Source organism: Triturus cristatus, chromosome 8 (assembly GCF_964204655.1).
Source record: "Triturus cristatus chromosome 8, aTriCri1.1, whole genome shotgun sequence".
NCBI lineage: Eukaryota > Metazoa > Chordata > Amphibia > Caudata > Salamandridae > Triturus > Triturus cristatus.
The window spans coordinates 1,621,713,301-1,621,731,243 of record NC_140591.1 but is presented as its reverse complement, the minus strand read 5'-3'; the positions used below and the strand labels follow the sequence as shown (position 1 = coordinate 1,621,731,243).

General features: G+C 35.9%; 11 non-coding genes across 11 annotated transcripts; all 11 read left to right on the top strand.

Annotated features, from left to right (window-relative positions):
• The first annotated feature begins 323 nt into the window (after positions 1-323).
• TRNAT-AGU (transfer RNA threonine (anticodon AGU)) lies at positions 324-397 on the top strand. The gene has a single exon. It is a non-coding gene; the product is annotated as a tRNA-Thr (tRNA).
• A 441-nt stretch (positions 398-838) lies between these two features.
• TRNAT-CGU (transfer RNA threonine (anticodon CGU)) lies at positions 839-911 on the top strand. The gene has a single exon. It is a non-coding gene; the product is annotated as a tRNA-Thr (tRNA).
• A 1,966-nt stretch (positions 912-2,877) lies between these two features.
• On the top strand, positions 2,878-2,950 carry TRNAT-CGU (transfer RNA threonine (anticodon CGU)). Its single transcript has one exon. It is a non-coding gene; the product is annotated as a tRNA-Thr (tRNA).
• A 947-nt stretch (positions 2,951-3,897) lies between these two features.
• On the top strand, positions 3,898-3,970 carry TRNAT-CGU (transfer RNA threonine (anticodon CGU)). The gene has a single exon. It is a non-coding gene; the product is annotated as a tRNA-Thr (tRNA).
• A 946-nt stretch (positions 3,971-4,916) lies between these two features.
• Positions 4,917-4,989, top strand: TRNAT-CGU (transfer RNA threonine (anticodon CGU)). Its single transcript has one exon. It is a non-coding gene; the product is annotated as a tRNA-Thr (tRNA).
• Positions 4,990-6,444: 1,455 nt separating this feature from the next.
• On the top strand, positions 6,445-6,518 carry TRNAT-AGU (transfer RNA threonine (anticodon AGU)). The gene has a single exon. It is a non-coding gene; the product is annotated as a tRNA-Thr (tRNA).
• Positions 6,519-6,957: 439 nt separating this feature from the next.
• Positions 6,958-7,030, top strand: TRNAT-CGU (transfer RNA threonine (anticodon CGU)). The gene has a single exon. It is a non-coding gene; the product is annotated as a tRNA-Thr (tRNA).
• A 6,958-nt stretch (positions 7,031-13,988) lies between these two features.
• TRNAT-AGU (transfer RNA threonine (anticodon AGU)) lies at positions 13,989-14,062 on the top strand. Its single transcript has one exon. It is a non-coding gene; the product is annotated as a tRNA-Thr (tRNA).
• Positions 14,063-14,501: 439 nt separating this feature from the next.
• Positions 14,502-14,574, top strand: TRNAT-CGU (transfer RNA threonine (anticodon CGU)). Its single transcript has one exon. It is a non-coding gene; the product is annotated as a tRNA-Thr (tRNA).
• A 433-nt stretch (positions 14,575-15,007) lies between these two features.
• Positions 15,008-15,081, top strand: TRNAT-AGU (transfer RNA threonine (anticodon AGU)). Its single transcript has one exon. It is a non-coding gene; the product is annotated as a tRNA-Thr (tRNA).
• A 1,966-nt stretch (positions 15,082-17,047) lies between these two features.
• On the top strand, positions 17,048-17,121 carry TRNAT-AGU (transfer RNA threonine (anticodon AGU)). Its single transcript has one exon. It is a non-coding gene; the product is annotated as a tRNA-Thr (tRNA).
• The last annotated feature ends 822 nt before the right edge of the window (positions 17,122-17,943 follow it).

Genomic DNA, 17,943 nt, shown 5'->3' with positions numbered 1-17,943 from the left:
AAACAAAAAACGTGGTATTGTGAAGATTTTCAAAGTAATGCTTTGAATGAAAAAGGGAAAAAAGAGTGACAAAGAGCAAAATAGAGATAAAAAATCATTCTAGAGTTGAAATCAATTAATGCATTCTTAAAGAAGGCATAATTAAAACATTTATGAACAGGATAAGCAATATATCAATGAGGTGTTTATGAATAGGATCAGTATCCTCGTCTAAAGTAGTTGAGTAGAGCATTTTCTGAACTGAGAAATGATTATGAAAGTGAAAAACTCAGGATTCTCTTGAACACCATATGGCAAACTGTTCCTTAAAGCATTTTCAAGAGGGTGCTGTGGCTTAGCTGGTTAAAGCGCCTGTCTAGTAAACAGGAGATCCTGAGTTCAAATCTCAGCAGTGCCTTGCTTTCCTCATTCTTAAATAAAAAACTATTTTCATTAAGTCGTCCTGCGATTCAATTCAATTAGAAAAGTCTGATTTATCTTTCGGTTGAACAGATCTTCTTAAACCTAATAAAAACTGAAAGTGTTTTCAATATTATAGTAACAATACTGTGATTGCAAAAATCAAAAAGGAATTTCAATGAGCAAGAGGCAGATGAAATATAAAACCCTAGATTTGAGCAATATTGATGAATATATGTAAAACACTTATTTATGAACTATTCAAAATATGGGATTGAGTTTAAAATGTGTTCTTTTGTAATACAACATAGCTATTCTTGTTTACAGATTAGGAATCCTTGCTTGTTTAACATTAGAACACATATTGAGACACTTTAACACAGGCACAGAATTTGATCACCAATACTAAATTAATGATCCCTTCTGTATCACTAAAATAGGTGTTGTGGCTAAGTGGTTAAAGCACCTGTCTCGTAAACAGGAAATCCTGAGTTCAAATCTCAGCAGCACCTTATTATTGGTCCTTACATGTAAAAATAATTTTCATCACGCAAATGTTTAATACATTTTAAAAAGAAAAGTGTTGTTCTGTGAACATTAGAATGGGTCATCTTAAATTGAAAAACTAAAAAACGTGGTATTGTGAAGATTTTCAAAGTAATGCTTTGAATGAAAAAGGGAAAAAAGAGTGACAAAGAGCAAAATAGAGATAAAAAATCATTCTAGAGTTGAAATCAAGTAATGCATTCTTAAAGAAGGCATAATTAAAACATTTATGAACAGGATAAGCAATATATCAATGAGGTGTTTATCAATAGGATCAGTATCCTCGTCTAAAGTAGTTGAGTAGAGCGTTTTCTGAACTGAGAAATGATTATGACAGTGAAAAACTCAGGATTCTCTTGAACACCATATGGCAAACTGTTCCTTAAAGCATTTTCAAGAGGGTGCTGTGGCTTAGCTGGTTAAAGCGCCTGTCTAGTAAACAGGAGATCTTGAGTTCAAATCTCAGCAGTGCCAAGCTTTCCTCGTTCTTAAATAAAAAACTATTTTCATTAATTCGTCCTGCGATTCAATTAAATTAGAAAAGTCTGATTCATCTTTTGGTTGAACAGATCATCTTAAACCTAATAAAAACTGAAAGTGATTTCAATATTATAGTAACAATACTGTGATTGCAAAATCAAAAAGGTATTTCAATGAGCAAGAGGCAGATGAAATATAACCCTAGATTTGAGCAATATTGATGAATATATGTAAAACACTTATTTATGAACTATTCAAAATATGGAATTGAGTTTAAAATGTGTTCTTTTGTAATACAACATAACTATTCTTGTTTACAGATTAGGAATCCTTGCTTGTTTAACATTAGAATACATATTAAGACACTTTAACACAGGCACAGAATTTGCTCACCAATACTAAATTAATGATCCCTTCTGTATCACTAAAATAGGTGCTTTGGCTAAGTGGTTAAAGCGCCTGTCTCGTAAACAGGAAATCCTGAGTTCAAATCTAAGCAGCACCTTATTATTTGTCCTTACATGTAAAAATAATTTTCATCACGCAAATGTTTAATACATTTTAAAAAGAAAAGTGTTGTTCTGTGAACATTAGAATGGGTCATCTTAAATTGAAAAACAAAAAAACGTGGTATTGTGAAGATTTTCAAAGTAATGCTTTGAATGAAAAAGGGAAAAAAGAGTGACAAAGAGCAAAATAGAGATAAAATATCATTCTAGAGTTGAAATCAATTAATGCATTCTTAAAGAAGGCATAATTAAAACATTTATGAACAGGATAAGCAATATATCAATGAGGTGTTTATGAATAGGATCAGTATCCTTGTCTAAAGTAGTTGAGTAGAGCGTTTTCTGAACGGAGAAATGATTATGAAAGTGAAAAACTCAGGATTCTCTTGAACACCATATGGCAAACTGTTCCTTAAAGCATTTTCAAGAGGGTGCTGTGGCTTAGCTGGTTAAAGCGCCTTTCTAGTAAACAGGAATTCCTGAGTTCAAATCTCAGCAGTGCCTTGCTTTCCTTATTCTTATATAAAAAACTATTTTCATTAAGTCGTCCTGCGATTCAATTCAATTAGAAAAGTCTGATTTATCTTTCGGTTGAACAGATCATCTTAAACTTAATGAAAACTGAAAGTGTTTTCAATATTATAGTAACAATACTGTGATTGCAAAAATCAAAAAGGAATTTCAATGAGCAAGAGGCAGATGAAATATAACCCTAGATTTGAGCAATATTGATGAATATATGTAAAACACTTATTTATGAACTATTCAAAATATGGGATTGAGTTTAAAATGTGTTCTTTTGTAATACAACATAGCTATTCTTGTTTACAGATTAGGAATCCTTGCTTGTTTAACATTAGAACACATATTGAGACACTTTAACACAGGCACAGAATTTGATCACCAATACTAAATTAATTATCCCTTCTGTATCACTAAAATAGGTGCTGTGGCTAAGTGGTTAAAGCGCCTGTCTCGTAAACAGGAAATCCTGATTTCAAATCTCAGCAGCACCTTATTATTGGTCCTTACATGTAAAAATAATTTTCATCACGCAAATGTTTAATACATTTTAAAAAGAAAAGTGTTGTTCTGTGAACATTAGAATGGGTCATCTTAAATTGAAAAACTAAAAAACGTGGTATTGTGAAGATTTTCAAAGTAATGCTTTGAATGAAAAAGGGAAAAAAGAGTGACAAAGAGCAAAATAGAGATAAAAAATCATTCTACAGTTGAAATCAAGTAATGCATTCTTAAAGAAGGCATAATTAAAACATTTATGAACAGGATAAGCAATATATCAATGAGGTGTTTATCAATAGGATCAGTATCCTCGTCTAAAGTAGTTGAGTAGAGCGTTTTCTGAACTGAGAAATGATTATGAAAGTGAAAAACTCAGGATTCTCTTGAACACCATATGGCAAACTGTTCCTTAAAGCATTTTCAAGAGGGTGCTGTGGATTAGCTGGTTAAAGCGCCTGTCTAGTAAACAGGAGATCCTGAGTTCAAATCTCAGCAGTGCCTTGCTTTCCTTATTCTTATATAAAAAACTATTTTCTTTAAGTCGTCCTGCGATTCAATTCAATTACAAAAGTCTGATTTATCTTTCGGTTGAACAGATCATCTTAAACCTAATAAAAACTGAAAGTGTTTTCAATATTATAGTAACAATACTGTGATTGCAAAAATCAAAAAGGAATTTCAATGAGCAAGAGGCAGATGAAATATAACCCTAGATTTGAACAATATTGATGAATATATGTAAAACACTTATTTATGAACTATTCAAAATATGGGATTGAGTTTAAAATGTGTTATTTTGTAATACAACATAGCTATTCTTGTTTACAGATTAGGAATCCTTGCTTGTTTAACATTAGAATACATATTAAGACACATTAACACAGGCACAGAATTTGATCACCAATACTAAATTAATGATCCCTTCTGTATCACTAAAATAGGTGCTGTGGCTAAGTGGTTAAAGCGCCTGTCTCGTTAACAGGAAATCCTGAGTTCAAATCTCAGCAGCACCTTATTATTGGTCCTTACATGTAAAAATAATTTTCATCATGCAAATGTTTAATACATTTTAAAAAGAAAAGTGTTGTTCTGTGAACATTAGAATGGGTCATCTTAAATTGAAAAACTAAAAAATGTGGTATTGTGAAGATTTTCAAAGTAATGCTTTGAATAAAAAAGGGAAAAAAGAGTGACAAAGAGCAAAATAGAGATACAAAATAATTCTAGAGTTGAAATCAAGTAATGCATTCTTAAAGAAGGCATAATTAAAACATTTATGAACAGGATAAGCAATATATCAATGAGGTGTTTATCAATAGGATCAGTATTCTCGTCTAAAGTAGTTGAGTAGAGCGTTTTCTGAACTGAGAAATGATTATGAAAGTGAAAAACTCAGGATTCTCTTGAACACCATATGGCAAACTGTTCTTTAAAGCATTTTCAAGAGGGTGCTGTGGCTTAGCTGGTTAAAGCGCATGTCTAGTAAACAGGAGATCCTGAGTTCCAATCTCAGCAGTCCCTTGCTTTCCTCATTCTTAAATAAAAAACTATTTTCATTAATTCGTCCTGCGATTCAATTAAATTAGAAAAGTCTGATTTATCTTTTGGTTGAACAGATCATCTTAAACCTAATAAAAACTGAAAGTGTTTTCAATATTATAGTAACAATACTGTGATTGCAAAATCAAAACAGTATTTCAATGAGCAAGAGGCAGATGAAATATAACCCTAGATTTGAGCAATATTGATGAATATATGTAAAACACTTATTTATGAACTATTCAAAATATGGGATTGAGTTTAAAATGTGTTCTTTTGTAATACAACATAGCTATTCTTGTTTACAGATTGGGAATCCTTGCTTGTTTAACATTAGAATACATATTAAGACACTTTAACACAGGCACAGAATTTGATCACCAATACTAAATTAATGATCCCTTCTGTATCACTAAAATAGGTGCTGTGGCTAAGTGGTTAAAGCGCTTGTCTCGTAAACTGGAAATCCTGAGTTCAAATCTCAGCAGCACCTTATTATTGGTCCTTACATGTAAAAATAATTTTCATCACGCAAATGTTTAATACATTTTAAAAAGTAAAGTGTTGTTCTGTGAACATTAGAATGGGTCATCTTAAATTGAAAAACAAAAAAACGTGGTATTGTGAAGATTTTCAAAGTAATGCTTTGAATGAAAAAGGGAAAAATGAGTGACAAAGAGCAAAATAGAGATAAAAAATCATTCTAGAGTTGAAATCAAGTAATGCATTCTTAAAGAAGGCATAATTAAAACATTTATGAACAGGATAAGCAATATATCAATGAGGTGTTTATCAATAGGATCAGTATCCTCGTCTAAAGTAGTTGAGTAGAGCGTTTTCTGAACTGAGAAATGATTATGAAAGTGAAAAACTCAGGATTCTCTTGAACACCATATGGCAAACTGTTCTTTAAAGCATTTTCAAGAGGGTGCTGTGGCTTAGCTGGTTAAAGCGCCTGTCTTGTAAACAGGAGATCCTGAGTTTAAATCTCAGCAGTGCCTTGCTTTCCTCATTCTTATATAAAAAACTATTTTCATTAAGTCGTCCTGCGATTCAATTCAATTAGAAAAGTCTGATTTATCTTTCGGTTGAACAGATCATCTTAAACCTAATAAAAACTGAAAGTGTTTTCAATATTATAGTAACAATACTGTGATTGCAAAAATCAAAAAGGAATTTCAATGAGCAAGAGGCAGATGAAATATAAAACCCTAGATTTGAGCAATATTGATGAATATATGTAAAACACTTATTTATGAACTATTCAAAATATGGGATTGAGTTTAAAATGTGTTCTTTTGTAATACAACATAGCTATTCTTGTTTACAGATTAGGAATCCTTGCTTGTTTAACATTAGAATACATATTAAGACACTTTAACACAGGCACAGAATTTGATCACCAATACTAAATTAATGATCCCTTCTGTATCACTAAAATAGGTGCTTTGGCTAAGTGGTTAAAGCGCCTGTCTCGTAAACAGGAAATCCTGAGTTCAAATCTAAGCAGCACCTTAATATTCGTCCTTACATGTAAAAATAAGTTTCATCACGCAAATGTTTAATACATTTTAAAAAGAAAAGTGTTGTTCTGTGAACATTAGAATGGGTCATCTTAAATTGAAAAACAAAAAACGTGGTCTTGTGAAGATTTTCAAAGTAATGCTTTGAATGAAAAAGGGAAAAAAGAGTGACAAAGAGCAAAGTAGAGATAAAAAATCATTCTAGATTTGAAATCAATTAATGCATTCTTAAAGAAGGCATAATTAAAACATTTATGAACAGGATAAGCAATATATCAATGAGGTGTTTATCAATAGGATCAGTATCCTCGTCTAAAGTAGTTGAGTAGAGCGTTTTATGAACTGAGAAATGATTATGAAAGTGAAAAACTCAGGATTCTCTTGAACACCATATGGCAAACTGTTCTTTAAAGCATTTTCAAGAGGGTGCTGTGGCTTAGCTGGTTAAAGCGCCTGTCTAGTAAACAGGAGATCCTGAGTTCAAATCTCAGCAGTGCCTTGCTTTCCTCATTCTTAAATAAAAAACTATTTTCATTAAGTCGTCCTGCGATTCAATTCAATTAGAAAAGTCTGATTTATCTTTCGGTTGAACAGATCATCTTAAACCTAATAAAAACTGAAAGTGTTTTCAATATTATAGTAACAATACTGTGATTGCAAAAATCAAAAAGGAATTTCAATGAGCAAGAGGCAGATGAAATATAACCCTAGATTTGAACAATATTGATGAATATATGTAAAACACTTATTTATGAACTATTCAAAATATGGGATTGAGTTTAAAATGTGTTCTTTTGTAATACAACATAGCTATTCTTGTTTACAGATTAGGAATCCTTGCTTGTTTAACATTAGAATACATATTAAGACACTTTAACACAGGCACAGAATTTGATCACCAATACTAAATTAATGATCCCTTCTGTATCACTAAAATAGGTGCTGTGGCTAAGTGGTTAAAGCGCTTGTCTCGTAAACTGGAAATCCTGAGTTCAAATCTCAGCAGCACCTTATTATTGGTCCTTACATGTAAAAATAATTTTCATCACGCAAATGTTTAATACATTTTAAAAAGTAAAGTGTTGTTCTGTGAACATTAGAATGGGTCATCTTAAATTGAAAAACAAAAAAACGTGGTATTGTGAAGATTTTCAAAGTAATGCTTTGAATGAAAAAGGGAAAAATGAGTGACAAAGAGCAAAATAGAGATAAAAAATCATTCTAGAGTTGAAATCAAGTAATGCATTCTTAAAGAAGGCATAATTAAAACATTTATGAACAGGATAAGCAATATATCAATGAGGTGTTTATCAATAGGATCAGTATCCTCGTCTAAAGTAGTTGAGTAGAGCGTTTTCTGAACTGAGAAATGATTATGAAAGTGAAAAACTCAGGATTCTCTTGAACACCATATGGCAAACTGTTCTTTAAAGCATTTTCAAGAGGGTGCTGTGGCTTAGCTGGTTAAAGCGCCTGTCTTGTAAACAGGAGATCCTGAGTTTAAATCTCAGCAGTGCCTTGCTTTCCTCATTCTTATATAAAAAACTATTTTCATTAAGTCGTCCTGCGATTCAATTCAATTAGAAAAGTCTGATTTATCTTTCGGTTGAACAGATCATCTTAAACCTAATAAAAACTGAAAGTGTTTTCAATATTATAGTAACAATACCGTGATTGCAAAAATCAAAAAGGAATTTCAATGAGCAAGAGGCAGATGAAATATAAAACCCTAGATTTGAGCAATATTGATGAATATATGTAAAACACTTATTTATGAACTATTCAAAATATGGGAATGAGTTTAAAATGTGTTCTTTTGTAATACAACATAGCTATTTGTTGTAATCTCTCCTGCTTCCCCTGTACCTTCCCTGAGGTGTCTTCTCCATCCTTTCCTAGTGGTAGCTTCCTTTCCTCCCCCGCCTTTCCTTCCCTTTTGGAACGGTCCATCAGAGTTCACCTTAGAATGTTCAACAGGCTGTCAGTTGCGGAGAGTGGATGACAGAATAAAGACGCTTGAACTTTACCTGCTTCAGAGTGTTTTCATTACTACACTGGCGACGAGTTGGCGAAGGGGGCCATTCCTGTCATCTCCCCTTTCAGTGCTCTCTCCTTTCTGCATTTCGGATTTATTATTCCTCAGTTCAGTGCCTGTGAGGACGCAGAGTTGGGGCTTTCCAAAGTTCCTTGACTGCTGGCGAAGAGGGCCATTCATGTATTCCTCGGTTCAGTGCCTGTGAGGACGCAGAGTTGGGGCTTTCCAAAGTTCCTTGACTGCTGGCGAAGGAGGCCATTCATGTCCTTTCCCCTTTTAGTGCTCTTTTCTTTCTGTATTTCGGATTTAATATTCCGTGGTTCAGTGCCTGGAGGACGCAGAGTGGGGGCTTTCCGGAGTCTTTGACTAGGCATAACAGTCTCAGGAGTTTATGCCTAGACCACCGTGGATCCCAATCGCTTCACTGTGAGGTGCTGCCTTAGTGCCACTCTTCTCTGTTTCTTCTCCATTTTGAACTGTTGCTGAGTGTTGCAGGTCGTGTGTGGATTTCACCAAGGGAAACTGCAGTGGTTACCTGTGTATTCTTCCTGGTGCAGTTTCTGCTTGTTTTGGCTTCTGCGTATCCCAGCGTCCGTTCCTCAGTGAGTTTTAGCAGAAATGTGCCGCTCTCTCTCAGAAGTCGGCGGGAGGAAGAGGTGGTCCTGCGCACATGGGTGGACTTTCTCGGTGTGGCCTTTGGATGGTGTGCATTCCTTGAGCCTGCGCAAGTTGAGTTTTCCCAGTGTGGATTTCTTCAGCAGAACATGTCTCTTTCAAGAAACAACCATCTAATGTGAGGAAAAAAAGTTTACACAGGTAGGATGAAGCACCATGCCTTACAACCCCACCCATGGCCTCACCATCTGCCAGATCTAGCTCAGGCATGTGGTGCTCATCTGCTTTATACTTTTGGACTTAGGTGAAACAACTACACTTGGTGTTTTTCCACTTCCTCTTTAATGGAAATACATTCACCACTTTCAGGCTGATGCACTCGGTGGCACTCTCCACGACCGTGATTCTACCTCTACAGTTGGCATGCACTGGAATCATTTTCCTGCCTACGCTGGATGACCTAGTGCAAATAAACGCTACCCATTTTGGACTTTGAATCTTCCGTTTTATTCCAGTGATTCACCTATTAACTCAATGTTCTTCTGGTTATCATCTTCGTTGGAAACATATTCTTTCCGTCAAGTTCCTGCACCATATGACCCGGCGCTATTATTTCCTTTCTACAACTATGTTTGCTGCTTATTTACTGCTTAGCAATTGTGGTTCCCCACAGCTGCTGCTTCTTACTGAGAGGGATGTTATCTACAATGCTGAGGTAACACGAGTTTGGGTGCTTCCACGCACAACTCCACCTCTGAGTTACATCCAATCTACTTATTGCCAGAAAAATACATTCTACAATTGGGTTTGAGCATGCCAGTCTCTCTGGGCAAATATGTGTCTGACGTCTCTTGGCATTGGAAATTGACAGACATCTTACTCCATGCTTACGCGGTGCAGAGGGAGCTGTGTTGGTGAGTTATGTGTCACGCTTACAGAAAGTGTTCCTGACACCGGAGGGTTCTGTCACTGACATTACGCTGATTAGACTGTGATGAAACATCTAATTTCAACCAGTTCACTCGTCTCAACCAAGCTGGTGCACCCTCTCACACACCTATACCCTTGCTTACAACTGCATTGTGGCAAGTAGTGAAATAATGCTGCTGGCTACGCTGTGTGACCTTGTACACATACACACGGTGTCCTGGGGAAGTTATGCCTTCTACTAATGATCCTGCCATTATGACCTTCACAAAGCGACTGTACTACACGGGTGGGGAATTAAGTTTGGTTCTTCCCACTAATTCTTTACGAGGTGGAACAGAGCAAAGGTTGCTTGGCTGCATCAATGTTACTGCTGCTGACCCTCCACTTGTCATCGCTTTGCTGTGTGCTATGAAATATGCGGAGAGTTGTGAAATATGTGCCTGCGCTGTGTTTTGGGAGTGACGGTTCACACCGCTACCTCTCAGCATGGAGATTCTTTACTGTTCCTACGATCAATCTATGTGGTCTGGAGTTCACTTCACAATGTGTTGTGCACTGCTGGCACTGTAGCAGGTAACAACCGTCATTTCTTGTGGAAATCTTCGCGCGGAAATATTTACCTCAGATGGAAGCTTCCAACCGACTTCCAGCGCGTCACTAGCACCAACGGTGACGCAGTTCGTACTTTGGACATTTTTGGTGCATTAGTGCACCGATAGCCATCCGGTACGACGTTCCGTACGTGACTCCATGTCTGTTTAGGAGTGTAAACAGTAATGACAGCAAGCTTCTCCAGTGTAAAGGAAGCAGTCGTTGATACTATCAGGACCAATAAGGTGGACAGTGCGTTCGGCTAAGTCTGTCCGATTTTGGTATCATTTCATCTTTAGAGCATGGTGGCATTTCTGTAAAGTACACTACTTTCAGCAGCTCTAGATCACCGCATGTCTTCACAGGAGCGCTGGGTGTTCAACATTAAGACTTATAGTAACTGGCCTTCTCCTCATTGTGGGTACATCTCTAGGGTTGGAGGTGCATATGAGTTTAAGCATCATGCTTTCTGGGGCCACATCTTATGTGCTGGGTATAGCACTCATCTTGGGGGCTCATTTCAGGTTTCTTATGGTGTGGTAAATATTCTTTTTACCTTGACTGAATTTCATACGGAATCTAAAATAAAGTAAAATAGCTCAGAATAACAAGAGGCAGAATCCGTGGTATAAGAGATTTTCTGAATGGGCTTTATTCCAAAATGGCCGACTCGAGTGGCGGCCTTCAGGTTCCGTCACCACGAGGGTTCAGGAAGTGAAGTACAATACTTTATTGACAAGAAGTAACTTTTATAGGTCATACATTACAATGAAACGAATGCAAAAGGCGTAACAATTGATAAGAGAAATGACATAGTGTTACGTAATCGAAACTAGGCGTAATAAGGAGCAGAAAGAAACATGATTGGCTCTGATTATCATGCATAAGTGGATCTATAAGATAATACTTAACATAGATGCGCGCGCAGCAGCATGACGTGTGATTGACGTGCAACTAGGGGGTGAAGGGGACTTGACATTTAGCTCTACATGTGGAGACGAGAAGTCTGGGGGGTCAAGTCAACCTAATCCCAAATCATATCTAACATCCTATGTTTAGAGAACTATGTTATCCACAAGAAAAGACTCTCGGACAGAATCTATTCTATACTGACTGTGTGCGTGTACAAGCGTCTAAGTGTCTATATGAGATGCGAGGGGCAGAAAACTTTCCATGGCAACAGGGCTATGAATTACTTGCAGGAGGACGGAAAGGCCGAGTCCTTTGCTTATGAGCTAAAGGAAATGTTTACCTAAATCACTAGACAGGAATGCATCGGCTGAAGAGCAAAGTAGATAATTCGAAGGTGAAATACAGCTTCTTGGCAGGCAGGCAAAACTGGCCGAGGCAGGCACCGTTGGCTGCACAGGGAGTAGGACAAAGTTCATGGATACAGATACGAGCTCAAGCTGAAGCTGTCAGAGACAGAGAGCAGGGAAGGCTTTGAGGACAGAATCGGGCCTACTTGCCTGAACTGTAAAAATGGAGTAACTTAGCCATATAAAGTCGGTGGCCTTTCATACTTAGGAATCGAATATCCAGCCTATTGATGGCGGATCTGACAGAGAACATGTTGACGGTGGACGCACATATGTTTGCGTTTGGAAACTGGAACTGGAGGGAACATACATGTACTTGTGACATGCACATAGAACCGTTGGGGTCCAAGATAGGGGACATAACTGATCAGGAAAATCCACATTTCCACAATGGTGTGCTTATTTACACTTTATAATCTGTTCGCTACACAGGGAGGGCAATGGGTTGGCCACCTCCCTTGCACTCACTCTGGACACTTTTGGGTTCACCATACGCTTGTGGACTTTTGGTACACACCTCCATGGTTCTTTTCTTGTTTTACATGTGTACCACAGTACACTTTCTTATACCCTTACATAGGATGGGGATGGGTTCAAGCCCCTTTTGCCTACATACTATTGCCGTCATAGGTAAAGTACGGTTGGTACTCTCAAATTAGGGCACGGGTTAGGGGTTACGTTCCCACCTACTGTTACTTTGCCACCCCTATTCTGGGCACTAATGTATGAGCTTTAAACCATGTACATTTACTTGAGCTCCCTACTTAGGGCGTCTTATGGGTTACAGTCCCACTCACCTCGCTCATAGGAGTAGAGGAGGGTCAGGTGTTTGAGTCCACATGACTGATATTGTCTTCTTACAATTGCAAGTTGGATTTTGTAGAACGCTTGTCGATCTCACATCGCATTGGGATTGTTTATTGACAACGGGGGGAAGCAATAGTTCGCTGTTGTACATACTTTGACTCGTCTCCGCTTCCTCCTTGTTCAGTTTTCCTCGTGTTGTCATACTTGGTTTTCGTCCGTGAGATCGGAAGTTACATTGATTGATGTCGTCCTGTGTCTCCATCCTTACCTCATTCGCTCTTTCTTTCCTTTCTTTCCTTGTCATGAGGTGATCTGTTATTCCGTTCTCCGTGTGTTCGTCTGAGGTAGGCTGGTGTATACTTTACGTTTTGACTTATTCGTTTTTTCTTCTGGCCTGTCTGGCCGGTGTGTGTGATGGGGGTTGTCCTTGGCACGTCTCTCCTGCTCGTTTCATAGTTTTTCCCTATGCCTTCTTTCTTTCTATGTTGTTGGTATGAGGGAGGGGTTCCCCATCTTCTTAGTTGCCTGCACAGAAATTGTAATCTGTCTGACAATCCCACTATGACCCTTCTAGTATGTCAATGTTTAGGAATAATATCTCACTGATATAGCTGGTACATATGGTATGGATGTAGTTATGGTTTGTTCCTTAAAATGTAACAGGGCGGTTTATTCCCTTTCTCTGCTGGCGATCTCCGCCTTCCAGACCCTGGGGGTTTCCAGGTTACTGATACATATTAGCTTGGGTACTTCACAGGTTCATGATACCCGCTCACCTTGTCCTTTTCCCCTGGTTTTCCTTTTCCCTACGAAGGGAGATGTGTTGTAATCTCTCCTGCTTCCCCTGTACCTTCCCTGAGGTGTCTTCTCCATCCTTTCCTAGTGGTAGCTTCCTTTCCTCCCCCGCCTTTCCTTCCCTTTTGGAACGGTCCATCAGAGTTCACCTTAGAATGTTCAACAGGCTGTCAGTTGCGGAGAGTGGATGACAGAATAAAGACGCTTGAACTTTACCTGCTTCAGAGTGTTTTCATTACTACACTATTCTTGTTTACAGATTAGGAATCCTTGCTTGTTTAACATTAGAATACATATTAAGACACTTTAACACAGGCACAGAATTTGATCACCAATACTAAATTAATGATCCCTTCTGTATCACTAAAATAGGTGCTTTGGCTAAGTGGTTAAAGCGCCTGTCTCGTAAACAGGAAATCCTGAGTTCAAATCTAAGCAGCACCTTAGTATTCGTCCTTCCATGTAAAAATAATTTTCATCACGCAAATGTTTAATACATTTTAAAAAGAAAAGTGTTGTTCTGTGAACATTAGAATGGGTCATCTTAAATTGAAAAACAAAAAACGTGGTATTGTGAAGATTTTCAAAGTAATGCTTTGAATGAAAAAGGGAAAAAAGAGTGACAAAGAGCAAAATAGAGATAAAAAATCATTCTAGAGTTGAAATCAATTAATGCATTCTTAAAGAAGGCATAATTAAAACATTTATGAACAGGATAAGCAATATATCAATGAGGTGTTTATGAATAGGATCAGTATCCTCCTCTAAAGTAGTTGAGTAGAGCATTTTCTGAACTGAGAAATGATTATGAAAGTGAAAAACTCAGGATTCTCTTGAACACCATATGGCAAACTGTTCCTTAAAGCATTTGCAAGAGGGTGCTGTGGCTTAGCTGGTTAAAGCGCCTGTCTAGTAAACAGGAGATCCTGAGTTCAAATCTCAGCAGTGCCTTGCTTTCCTCATTCTTAAATAAAAAACTATTTTCATTAAGTCGTCCTGAGATTCAATTCAATTAGAAAAGTCTGATTTATCTTTCGGTTGAACAGATCATCTTAAACCTAATAAAAACTGAAAGTGTTTTCAATATTATAGTAACAATACTGTGATTGCAAAAATCAAAAAGGAATTTCAATGAGCAAGAGGCAGATGAAATATAACCCTAGATTTGAACAATATTGATGAATATATGTAAAACACTTATTTATGAACTATTCAAAATATGGGATTGAGTTTAAAATGTGTTCTTTTGTAATACAACATAGCTATTCTTGTTTACAGATTAGGAATCCTTGCTTGTTTAACATTAGAATACATATTAAGACACTTTAACACAGGCACAGAATTTGATCACCAATACTAAATTAATGATCCCTTCTGTATCACTAAAATAGGTGCTGTGGCTAAGTGGTTAAAGCGCTTGTCTCGTAAACTGGAAATCCTGAGTTCAAATCTCAGCAGCACCTTATTATTGGTCCTTACATGTAAAAATAATTTTCATCACGCAAATGTTTAATACATTTTAAAAAGTAAAGTGTTGTTCTGTGAACATTAGAATGGGTCATCTTAAATTGAAAAACAAAAAAACGTGGTATTGTGAAGATTTTCAAAGTAATGCTTTGAATGAAAAAGGGAAAAATGAGTGACAAAGAACAAAATAGAGATAAAAATCATTCTAGAGTTGAAATCAAGTAATGCATTCTTAAAGAAGGCATAATTAAAACATTTATGAACAGGATAAGCAATATATCAATGAGGTGTTTATCAATAGGATCAGTATCCTCGTCTAAAGTAGTTGAGTAGAACGTTTTCTGAACTGAGAAATGATTATGAAAGTGAAAAACTCAGGATTCTCTTGAACACCATATGGCAAACTGTTCCTTAAAGCATTTTCACGAGGGTGCTGTGGCTTAGCTGGTTAGAGCGCCTGTCTAGTAAACAGGAGATCCTGGGTTCAAATCTCAGCAGTGCCTTGCTTTCCTCATTCTTAAATAAAAAACTATTTTCATTAAGTCGTCCTGCGATTCAATTCAATTAGAAAAGTCTGATTTATCTTTCAGTTGAACAGATCATCTTAAACCTAATAAAAACTGAAAGTGTTTTCAATATTATAGTAACAATACTGTGATTGCAAAAATCAAAAAGGAATTTCAATGAGCAAGAGGCAGATGAAATATAACCCTAGATTTGAGCAATATTGATGACTATATGTAAAACACTTATTTATGAACTATTCAAAATATGGGATTGAGTTTAAAATGTGTTCTTTTGTAATACAACATAGCTATTCTTGTTTACAGATTAGGAATCCTTGCTTGTTTAACATTAGAATACATATTAAGACACTTTAACACAGGCACAGAATTTGATCACCAATACTAAATTAATGATCCCTTCTGTATCACTAAAATAGGTGCTTTGGCTAAGTGGTTAAAGCGCCTGTCTTGTAAACAGGAAATCCTGAGTTCAAATCTAAGCAGCACCTTATTATTCGTCCTTACATGTAAAAATAATTTTCATCACACAAATGTTTAATACATTTTAAAAAGAAAAGTGTTGTTCTGTGAACATTAGAATGGGTCATCTTAAATTGAAAAACAAAAAACGTGGTATTGTGAAGATTTTCAAAGTAATGCTTTGAATGAAAAAGGGAAAAAAGAGTGACAAAGAGCAAAATAGAGATAAAAAATCATTCTAGAGTTGAATTCAAGTGATGCATTCTTAAAGAAGGCATAATTAAAACATTTATGAACAGGATAAGCAATATATCAATGAGGTGTTTATCAATAGGATCAGTATCCTCGTCTAAAGTAGTTGAGTAGAGCGTTTTCTGAACTGAGAAATGATTATGAAAGTGAAAAACTCAGGATTCTCTTGAACACCATATGGCAAACTGTTCTTTAAAGCATTTTCAAGAGGGTGCTGTGGCTTAGCTGGTTAAAGCGCCTGTCTTGTAAACAGGAGATCCTGAGTTTAAATCTCAGCAGTGCCTTGCTTTCCTCATTCTTATATAAAAAACTATTTTCATTAAGTCGTCCTGCGATTCAATTCAATTAGAAAAGTCTGATTTATCTTTCGGTTGAACAGATCATCTTAAACCTAATAAAAACTGAAAGTGTTTTCAATATTATAGTAACAATACCGTGATTGCAAAAATCAAAAAGGAATTTCAATGAGCAAGAGGCAGATGAAATATAAAACCCTAGATTTGAGCAATATTGATGAATATATGTAAAACACTTATTTATGAACTATTCAAAATATGGGATTGAGTTTAAAATGTGTTCTTTTGTAATACAACATAGCTATTCTTGTTTACAGATTAGGAATCCTTGCTTGTTTAACATTAGAATACATATTAAGACACTTTAACACAGGCACAGAATTTGATCACCAATACTAAATTAATGATCCCTTCTGTATCACTAAAATAGGTGCTTTGGCTAAGTGGTTAAAGCGCCTGTCTCGTAAACAGGAAATCCTGAGTTCAAATTTAAGCAGCACCTTAGTATTCGTCCTTACATGTAAAAATAATTTTCATCACGCAAATGTTTAATACATTTTAAAAAGAAAAGTGTTGTTCTGTGAACATTAGAATGGGTCATCTTAAATTGAAAAACAAAAAACGTGGTATTGTGAAGATTTTCAAAGTAATGCTTTGAATGAAAAAGGGAAAAAAGAGTGACAAAGAGCAAAATAGAGATAAAAAATCATTCTAGAGTTGAAATCAATTAATGCATTCTTAAAGAAGGCATAATTAAAACATTTACGAACAGGATAAGCAATATATCAATGAGGTGTTTATGAATAGGATCAGTATCCTCGTCTAAAGTAGTTGAGTAGAGCATTTTCTGAACTGAGAAATGATTATGAAAGTGAAAAACTCAGGATTCTCTTGAACACCATATGGCAAACTGTTCCTTAAAGCATTTGCAAGAGGGTGCTGTGGCTTAGCTGGTTAAAGCGCCTGTCTAGTAAACAGGAGATCCTGAGTTCAAATCTCAGCAGTGCCTTGCTTTCCTCATTCTTAAATAAAAAACTATTTTCATTAAGTCGTCCTGAGATTCAATTCAATTAGAAAAGTCTGATTTATCTTTCGGTTGAACAGATCATCTTAAACCTAATAAAAACTGAAAGTGTTTTCAATATTATAGTAACAATACTGTGATTGCAAAAATCAAAAAGGAATTTCAATGAGCAAGAGGCAGATGAAAAATGACCCTAGATTTGAACAATATTGATGAATATATGTAAAACACTTATTTATGAACTATTCAAAATATGGGATTGAGTTTAAAATGTGTTCTTTTGTAATACAACATAGCTATTCTTGTTTACAGATTAGGAATCCTTGCTTGTTTAACATTAGAATACATATTAAGACACTTTAACACAGGCACAGAATTTGATCACCAATACTAAATTAATGATCCCTTCTGGATCACTAAAATAGGTGCTTTGGCTAAGTGGTTAAAGCGCCTGTCTCGTAAACAGGAAATCCTGAGTTCAAATCTAAGCAGCACCTTAGTATTCGTCCTTCCATGTAAAAATAATTTTCATCACGCAAATGTTTAATACATTTTAAAAAGAAAAGTGTTGTTCTGTGAACATTAGAATGGGTCATCTTAAATTGAAAAACAAAAAACGTGGTATTGTGAAGATTTTCAAAGTAATGCTTTGAATGAAAAAGGGAAAAAAGAGTGACAAAGAGCAAAATAGAGATAAAAAATCATTCTAGAGTTGAATTCAAGTGATGCATTCTTAAAGAAGGCATGATTAAAACATTTATGAACAGGATAAGCAATATATCAATGAGGTGTTTATGAATAGGATCA